Raw genomic sequence first — 9,371 nt, 5'->3', positions numbered from 1 at the left:
ATCCCATCTATGTCAGTCAAACCAGTTCACATCACCCAGTCTCTGAACCACCCTATCCACCCTCTGTGATATGTAATGTTTTCAATTGGCTAGATGTAGAAATATTTTTTTTTAAATCTTGTTTTCAAATGATAACCACTAGTTTGGGGCAAGAAAAAGGAAAAATGTTAGTAACTTTTTGTACCATGTGATTATTCGAGCCTCATTCTCTATAAAGTTTATTGCAAATATAATAGTGTAATATGTACAAAAATACGAACACTGTTCTTTTTAAAATCTGTGCAAGGCTAGTTGGCTCCAGTCTTTCTCCTTAGCCAAAGGAAACACATTATGCCAAACCAGAGGCTATTTTTACTGTGGGAGTGGAGTGTGTCACCAGTTCCTAAGGTTGATTTCCACTTCAGCGTGGAGCTAAAACAGTAAATGTGAAGTTTCCAATATATGCTCTACCAGAGCAGAGTTTTTCCAAGACTAAGAAATCGGACTTAGCTATTTAGTACGGAAATGACGGTCAGCGGTGAAGAAGCCAGAGACTTAACGACTGTCTGTCAACTGTCCACAATATTTTGGCTGCCTCTGATGATTGTGGGGGCATCTGTGTAAACGTAGGCAGGAGAAGCTGCTGGCAGTGAAATTTGCGGGGTGATATTTTATTTACAACACATACAAAAGTCAGCTATTGAGCGTGGGTATAAGCCTATTGGAACCGCATCTTTAAGAACAACAAAATCCCGCCTTCGAAGGCATGCGATCTCAGCACACTTAAAAAAAATGTTATTTCACCTCTGTCTTTTGTGTAATAATTCCCATTAAACTACAGAAATCAGGGACGGAAACAGAATGGGAAAAGCAGACCTCGCGATTCCTTTTTGATTTTTTCTGTGTAACCGGGGCAATCCCAGCCTTCGGCAAAGAAAACTGAAAGTTATGGAGGAAGGTGAGCCCAGGAGAAAGACTAGCGATTGGGACGGGAAGTGGAAGGCTGCTGGAAAGTGTGGAAACCTTGGCTTCGGGATGAGCGTAGCGAGGAAACAGGAAGACTCGGCTCCCGTACCCCTACCCAAGGCAGGTCCGTCAGCAGCTGTGGGGCCCGGTGCGCCACCCGGTAGCCCGGCAGCCCGGCAGCGCGCTTCCTACATCGCCGCCGCGGGCTCGGGCCGGGCTGGGCGGGCAGCGCGCATGCGCGGCCCGTGGCCCGCCGTTCCACGTGCTGATGAATATGTATGAGGCGCCCCCGCCCTTGCCGGCAGAGCAGGGAACGGCGCGGTGGCTCCGGCTTGTGAGAGAGTCGCTGGCCCGGCTCCCAAAATAGTGTGGCTGGGAAGCTGCACGTGTTTGTTTTCAAACCGCGCTGGTTTAAGTGAGTTCACATTGCCGGGTAGACAGCAGAGGCTGGAGCAAGCCGCCGCCACCGCCGCCGCCGCCGCCGCCGCGGGAATGGCGAGCCGAGCGGGCCCGGCCAGATCTCTCTTTCCTCACAGAGCAGGGCTGCGGGGCGAGCCACCCGCGGCGGGCCGTACACGTCTGAGCTCCGGGTGGTTGGCCTCCGGGTTTACCCCGTGTCCACTGAGCATCTCCCCTGCTCTATTCCCCTCCCAGACCCGGAGCAGTTCTCATGCCCCTCAGCTCCGTACAGGAGACGCACCCTGACTCCCATGACTGCTAGGCGGAGCGCGGGCCCGAGGTGTCCGCGCTGGGGAGCCGGGGGCTGTACTAGGGGCTTTCCTCCGGCCTGCCTCCTTCCCCTACCCAGATCCCAGGCCGCCTTTGTCTGCGTCGGCCTCCCTCTCTCGCACTCCTCGCTCCGGGTGCCTCGTGCTCTCTGGCTTTTACCTCAGCACCCCCCCCCCAGACCCCCACCGCGTCCCGAGTCGGTGCCTAGGAGACCATTGCTTGAACATCCGCCCCTAGGGGTTTCACGCGACCCTTCCCAAGTAATACCCCCCAGCTCGCAGACCTGTTAGAAGCTCAGACTTGCGTAGGTGAAAGCTAACGCGCTGACGGGTGGAGGAACAGCCCTGGCCCGAGACCAGAGAGCGGAGGGTTTGGGAAGGAAAGCCAGGCTCAGACGCTGGATTAATGCGTTCCTCCTCTGGTGGGACCTCCTTAGGGCTGTGCGCGCTGCAGGTGTCTTGTGGCCCGGTGCACTATTTCCAGCCTGAGGGTGTAACCTCTATGGTGGAGCGGTCAGCAGTTGTAAACAAAGGAGGGGGGCCGTGCAGGGGCCCTTGGGTCTATCTGCCACTCGACATCTGTGGGGTTATATACCTTTGGGTGTTGTGGCTCACTTCCTTGGTCCCGTGATGTCAGAGATGGCTGCTACAGCTTCCAGTCCTCCTCTGGATTTTACTTTCAGCCGAACAGGGACACCCATTGCGTGCAGCCCCTCCAACTCTCTCTTCCCCTACTGCTAAAAGACAGGGCCTTGGATCGCTGCCCGGTTCACACTGCAGTCTAGCCCGCAGCCGTGCCCTTTCTGTAATCCTGGGGCCACAGTATCCCTTCACCCAACGACCACATCGCTCGCCAAAGTCTTCAGCTTTGAGCATGAGGACAAGGGGAGCCGGGTTTTGGAATCATTTCTGCCTACCCAGGCGCGGCGTTCAAACTCAGTCTCGCTCGACCGGTCTCGGGAGCTCGATAACACAAAGATGGAGGGAGAAGGGCCTTTTCTCTGGGCCTCTCGGCGCCTCAGCGCCCCTAGACCACGGCTGCCGAGCGCTAGGCCCGCGCAGGCCTGGGAGAAGCCAGCCGCACGCCCCCTACTCGCGGCGACCGTGAGGAAAGTGGCTGGGGCACAAGGGTCCCAGTTCTGTAGGAGTCCCAGAGGCCAGAGGGCCCAGTGTCGGGTCGGGGAGCAGAACTCCTGCCTCCTCTGAGCCCCGCCCCGGGGTCACCCCAGAGAAACTCTTTGGCGATGTGGGGACTTTCGTGTTTGAATCTGGAGGTGGTGGTGGTGAGCGGGCGAGCTAGACCCTCGACTCCAGCTAAACGATGAAACTTGTGTGGGCTCGCCCGGAGCAGAAAGCTCCAGCCCAGCGTGGGTTCCTGCGTTTTCCCCCTAAAGGCCAAGGCCCAAAGAACCCTTTTCATTTGGCGAGGTGCTTGAGAAAAGGGAGGGGCGGGGGCGGGAGCGGCAGCGGGTTGGGGTCTTGCAAGCCCCGCGGCCCGGCGCCGCCGACTGGCCCGGAGGCTCAGCTTGGCTGCCGGCGTCGGTGCCCGCAACGCGGTTACCCTCGCCCGGGCTGGAGGGTGGGGACGCCCCTTCCCCGCCCCCGGCGTCTCCGAGGTTGGCGCCAGAGCCCGGGAGACCCGGGAGGCTCCGGCTCGGTAGCGGCGAAGCGGCTTCAGGGGCCTCCCTGGGCCAGGCCAAGCTTAGCCTGTGGAGCAGACTGCGGCGGGGAGCGCGGGCCGGAGCCTAGAGAAGGGGGAACCCCAAACTGCTCGGGCGCTTTCTTTCCGCCCGTTAGCGCCTTCGCCCCAGCCCCAAGTGCCCGGCTTCGGTAGCATTGATTCTGTCGGCCCGGCTTCTCTCAGCTGCCAACCTTGTTCGAAATCTAGACCCCAGATCTGGTAAGTCGCGTTCTTCCCCTACCCCGCCCCGCCACCTTCGCAGTGGCCGCGCGGCCCGCAACGGCGTGCGCGCGCGTGGCCTCAGGCGCGCTCCGAGAAGTTGAGCTGCCCCGGGGGCCGCCGCGCCCATTCGGCCTCGGCCGCTGGGGTGGCTGAACGCCCAGCACCTCCCAAGTGTCGGGGGCGCTGCGCGGCGAGGCGGGCGCGGACACAGTCTAGCTCCGCTCTCCTGGGGTCCTTCTGGGCCCTGTGGACACCAGAGCTGTCCTTTTACGCTCTCGGCTGCTTCCTAAAGAGGGGGAGGCAGCGGGGGAGGGGAATTGCCCCTTCCCCTAAGCAGTTCTAATCACCAAGGTCTCCAACAACAGAATTTACCCTGTTTTCCACTTGGATGCTGTGAAATTATTATTACTATTTTAAGATTTCTAAGCATCACAGCTTCTCAGATATACGTGCCTCTCGAGGACATTTTGACAATTACCTTGTCCGCTAACTTCACTCTTTTCCCACTGGGGGAAAAAAAACTTAAAATTTCAGTAATTGTCTTAGATGCAGCGTTTACATGTCACCAAGTGTGGAGAAAAAAGAGAAAGAAAAACAGCCTTGGCATTTCTCGTTGGAGCTTCGTGTGCTCTGTTATTGAAAGGTGAAAGATGGATTTTTGGCGGGGAGGGGGCAGGGGGGCTGGAAGACGGCTTTTGAACCCCTCTGCCCTGTTGCACCGCGCTGACCTTTGGCTGACACGGCCACGGAGCGGGCCGTTCGTTAACGAGGATTTGATACATTAGACATTCGAGCTGGGCGTGTAAACCCACACTCTGAATCCAGATTTCGCTCAAATTAGTGTTGGAGGAAATGATCTTTCTAAGTCCTGAAGCTTAACCAAGTGTCAGGAGGGCCGCTCGCTGCCTCAAAAGGGCAGCGAGGGACACCGGGTAAGAGGCACATTCCTAGCTCTTAAAAAAGGAAAGAAACAAAACAAAAAACCTTTTAATAATTCCTGAAAGCCAGGCCGCCACTTTGAGGCAATGCTTATAAATAAGGCTAATCATCTCCTAATGAATGCAATCCTGAGAAATCCTAACACCAGGCTAGGCTGTGAAGGCAGCGTCACAGTTATGGCGATACTCTCTTGACATTCCTGTTTGTGTACATTTCTTTGCTGTTACTAGCTGGAGGTACCAGAGTGTGGGAGTTTATGTCCTCTGGGCACTGGGGGCACACGCGGAGGGAACAGTCACAGGTTTTAAAGCCTTTCAAAAGTTGAAGCGTCTCGATTTAATTCGGTTCGACTGGTCCCTAGACTCTGGATCCTAGAAAGGGAAGGCGAGGGCTGCCCACAAAGTCCCCGGCGGGTCTGGGGCGCCGCGGTTGATCCTGCAGAGCCCCAGCCTCCCAGAGGAGGCTGGAGTTGGCGATCTCGCTGGGGGCCCACTTGCTTGCAGGGCAAGGCTGACTCCGAAAAAGTGTCCTTTTAAGTCGCCGTGAGCGCTCTAAGTTTGAAAAACCCACCCACGGAAAATGCTTTCTTGCTCTCTGGCCCAATAATAGAGCCTCCTAACTGCTCTCAAATGGCGCGGGGAGGACGTTCGCTCCTGCCGGAGTTCCCGAGCACTCTCAGGGGGGAAGCCGCAGGAGGACGGAGCTTGACCGTGCTCTCGCAGTCCTCGCCCTGCCGAGCTCCCTCAGCTGCCGCCCTGGGGACGGGATCCCAGCGGCAGCGTTGGGTTTCCACACCTGCGTGCTGCCTGCCACCGCCGGGCTTGGCTGGTGCCGCGCGGGAGTAGATCCTGGACCTTGAATTTGTTCCAGGAGAAAACTACAATAAAGTTGTGGGCCTCGAATATTTGCTGAAAGAATGTCTGCCTCCACACCCCTGCATCCTCCCTGTGTGGATGAAAAGGTGTAAAATGAAATGAGAAAGGAACTATTATTCTGAAAATAAAGGGTGTGTGTGTGAAAAATAAAGACTCTAGGGGAGAGATCCACTCCAAAAGTCCACGTTGGTACAATCCAGACAGCTCAGGGCCCGCCAGAGCTGCAAGGATTGTTCCAGACTATGTTCTGTAGACGCAGTCCCAAACACGACGGGAGAGTGGTCCCAAGCTCGGGTCCCCTGCCCCTTGGGACATGGGCAAATCCCAGGGTTAAACACCCTTGTCCGGACAGCAGAGCTGACAGTCCCTTTGGAAGACCAATCCTTTCCACAATCGTTGCAACTCTCCAGCTCGGGAGGGTCTTAAACTCTGGGTTAAGGCGACGAGGAGAGTGGGGAAAGAAAGAAAAGTTGGGAGGGCGGGAGGCAGAGGGAAGACTGGGACAAGTTAATCTCCAGGTCTGGCCCCAGCATCTGCGGTGTGTCCGGTGTTCAGCGCACAGGCGAAGGACAGTTGCAGTGGAGGGAGAAAGAGCGGCCCCCTTTCTTTTTAAGGGCCACCTTTTTTTTTTTTCCAGTCTCTGGAAAGCACCGTTACGCTGACCTTGATGACAGTGGCAGTGAGGCAGCGCTGGCTACTCACCGACTAGCCCTGCAGCTCTCGCTCTCTAGAGATCCCCAGCCACCCTCTCTTAGCCTAGGGCGCCAGCACGCGCCTTCGGGCCTCCGGCCCCAGTAGCAGCCTGCCGGGGTGCCCGCGAGTCCCTCGGCGCCACAAACGCTGCGCGTCTACCTGCGACAGCACCTCACGGAGGGTTTGGGGAAAAACCCCTTTCGCCCCTTCTGGGGCTCCCTCGGGTACTGCCCTGGACTCCCCACGCCCTGGCATTGCCACATCCGGCGGGCCTGGCCTCCCGGGGCTGCTCTGGGCCTGACGCAGGCAAAGCGGCCGCTGACGTCAGGGGCTGCCCGCGGCCCGCAGCCGAGCGCCGGCCACTGCGCCGGCGGGGGCATCGTTAATTATCAGGCACTAAACGTTGCAAAGAAGGCGCACGCTCTGCAGCCTGCAGCTGCTCTCTTAATATATAGTTTTCTTTTTTTTTTTTTTTTTTTGGCTGGGGGAGGGCGGAGGAAGGAGAAAAAGGAGTAACGGTGAGAAACAGCGAGTAGGTTTCTGAAAGCACCGGTACCAACTTCTCACCCTCCTTCCTCCAGGTCTGCCCCTGGCGTCCACTCTGGTGCAAGTGCGAGCTCAGCACTTTCTACCTGGTCTGGGGCATTCTTGGTGGAAGCGTCGGTGTTCCAGTGGGAACCCCAGCGCCGCAACTTCCCATGAGGGGCTTCACCACCTCTCCTCACCGAGGGGACACTGCTTCCTGAAGCTGGGTCAGCTTGTCCCCTTCTCCCTGGGCATTTGGTCAGAGCCTTAGCCGGGATCTGATGTCACTATTGCTAAGTGAAAAGTAAAACAAACAACCAGTGCGCGCACCGGTGGGGCTGAGATCCGTGAACAGCTCAGCGCGGCCAAAGGAACGCAACCTTTCCTTTGTAGCATCAGAAGTAGCTCTCCTTTTTTCTTTTGTTTGGGAAGGAGTTACAATAACTAGCTGAAAATGGAATTTTTGGCGATGGTAACTTTAAAATTACACTGGTTCTGGGCTCCAGCGCTAACATATTTTGAAAATCCGTCTCTGAGATCATTGCCAAGTAAACTTAGGACAGAGCAAGGTCACTGTGAGGCGAATTCCCTCTTGGCTTCTTCCCTGCAAAGAAAAAAAAATACTCTGCCATTTAGATTGGAATTCCACAGGTGATAGTGATGTGGTTTCCTGGGGAAAAAATGGATTGACCTCAAAGTTAAATTTAAAAATACCCAAATTAAGAGATTTAAAAAAATGTAAGAAGAAATCATCACCTGCAGTTCAAACGACTTGAATATTATTTGTTATAACTAATTTCCTTGAAATTAGCGAGCTGAATAGGAAAACCCGTTTGGAAGACCCTTTTATAAAAAAATACAGCTCATATTGCATACTGTCAATAGATAGATGTTCTTGAAAGATTGACTTTGTAATGTAAATATGCATATAAAATGTATTTGCCAGTACTCATAGGGTCAAAGTAAAAAGCCTCTCTTATATTCTGTAAGAGGTAGATATCCAGAAATGTGTTTTAAAAAGCAAGTAATTTTACAGGAAAACACAGACTGAATGATAATTTTGCTTCAGAACTTTTACAGAGCTGTAGACTGATTTTGACTCAGAGTTATGATGGTGATCATTTTATTCTGAAATTAGTAATTTAAGCAATCATTCTGTAGTAAACACAATGTATACAGATGTTTCAGAGGCATACAGTGATTATTTTTGTAAAATTTAAGTAAAACAGAAGCTCATTCTTCCATAAAGTATAATCTATTTGTAGTATTTAAATATCTATTTAAGAAAAATTTAGAAAGTTTAAATGATCACATTAATAAATGTACAAAATTTCACAAACATGCACCAATAGAAATTTTCAGGAATTGCCTATCTTAAGTATTAGACAAAAGAGATGATTGTACATAAGAAGAAAGACGAAAGCACATTTAGGATAAAAAATAAAGAATTGTTAAAGGCCCAAGATCAATTTTTTCTTATAATTGTTAACTATTTTTGTGGTTTATTACACTCAAGCTTCTAAATTACAAGTCCAAAAATATTTGCTAACTGGACTTAAAATTACTGAAATTGAGGAGAACAGTTAGTCAGCATTCGATAACTTCAGTGCTGTGTTTTTATGTCATTACTACTTCTTTTGTATACTATAAATCTTTCCAGAAGGCTCTGCTATTTTTGGTATAGCAGGCTAAAATTTATGGGCCTAAGATATATTATAGACTATATGTATAACACTCTGGCTTGCAAAAACCCTGGGATATTCAGTAGATTAAAAAATTCAGCTAATATAATCATGGTTCATGAATCAATAAATATTTACAGATTTAAGGCAATATTTGAATTGAAGTGTCACATTTCAAGGTCATTCTGTGTGTTTGTCTTTAAGTAAGTGATTTGTATAGTTTAGACAATGTTCTGTGGGGCTTATGTGACTTTTGGTATTTCTCAGTCATAATTTCACTCTTGGATATGGTAAATTCAATTAATATCCTTGGCTTGTAGCTGTTTAACTTGTGAACCTCAGCGTCCTGGACAATATACTCCTTATAATTTTTTATAGAGTTCTCAAATCAGTGATTTTTGCATGATTCTTACTTACTGATTTAAAAATAAAACCTTTTAAAGATAGAGTTTTATTTGTGAAAAAATTAAATCAAGGTAATCCACTGCACTAATATGGTTATGAATGCAATTGGCTAGCAATTCCTGTTGCTAAACCTCATTGTTAAGGTCTTTTTTTCCTGAGAATCTTGTTTCAGAAATCCCTATATTAAGCATAAGGGAGTTACAGAAAATCTATCTTTCTTAATTTGAAAACAAAATAAAATACTTTTCTAATGTTTTGAATATGTGAATTAAAAAACATTTTCTTAAATGGATTAGAAATTACTTATAGAAGCTTGCTAAATTCCACTTTTTAAGGTCATGCATTTAATATATGTGTTTGATAGAGTGAATTTTAGATTCTGGATATATGTAAATATATGTAAAATACTTTCACTATGTTCACTCAAGTCTATACAAATCCTAATGTAAAGTAACACAGGAGAAAAGCAGAATAACTTTCCTACACACTCCCATTGCTGGATCTGTGTGAACAGTTAAATATACTGAGTTTATCATTCAATGTGAAGGTTCTGATGCTGTTGCCTATTGCTTATCTATCAGCTGGCTGCACTCGAATGTATCAATTAATTGATTGTTTAATTAATCCCAACAAACATTAAAGACAAGTCTGGTCACTGTTATAGAAACTATGGCAT

General features: G+C 50.5%; 1 long non-coding RNA gene across 14 annotated transcripts in view; it reads left to right on the top strand.

Moving 5' to 3' along the window:
- Window positions 1–2,792: 2,792 nt before the first annotated feature.
- LOC103350411 (collagen, type I, alpha 1b) overlaps window positions 2,793–9,371 on the top strand; it is a 335,748-nt gene continuing 329,169 nt past the window's right edge. For all 14 annotated transcript variants that reach the window (XR_011388172.1, XR_011388170.1, XR_011388163.1 and 11 more), the window contains exon 1: window positions 2,793–3,573. This is a non-coding gene — a long non-coding RNA (collagen, type I, alpha 1b). The remainder of the gene's footprint in view (window positions 3,574–9,371) is intronic.

The sequence above is a fragment of the Oryctolagus cuniculus genome, chromosome 4 (genome assembly GCF_964237555.1).
Source record: "Oryctolagus cuniculus chromosome 4, mOryCun1.1, whole genome shotgun sequence".
Taxonomy (NCBI): domain Eukaryota; kingdom Metazoa; phylum Chordata; class Mammalia; order Lagomorpha; family Leporidae; genus Oryctolagus; species Oryctolagus cuniculus.
Note: the sequence above shows the minus strand (reverse complement) of the source record. Positions and strands in the feature narration are given on the sequence as shown.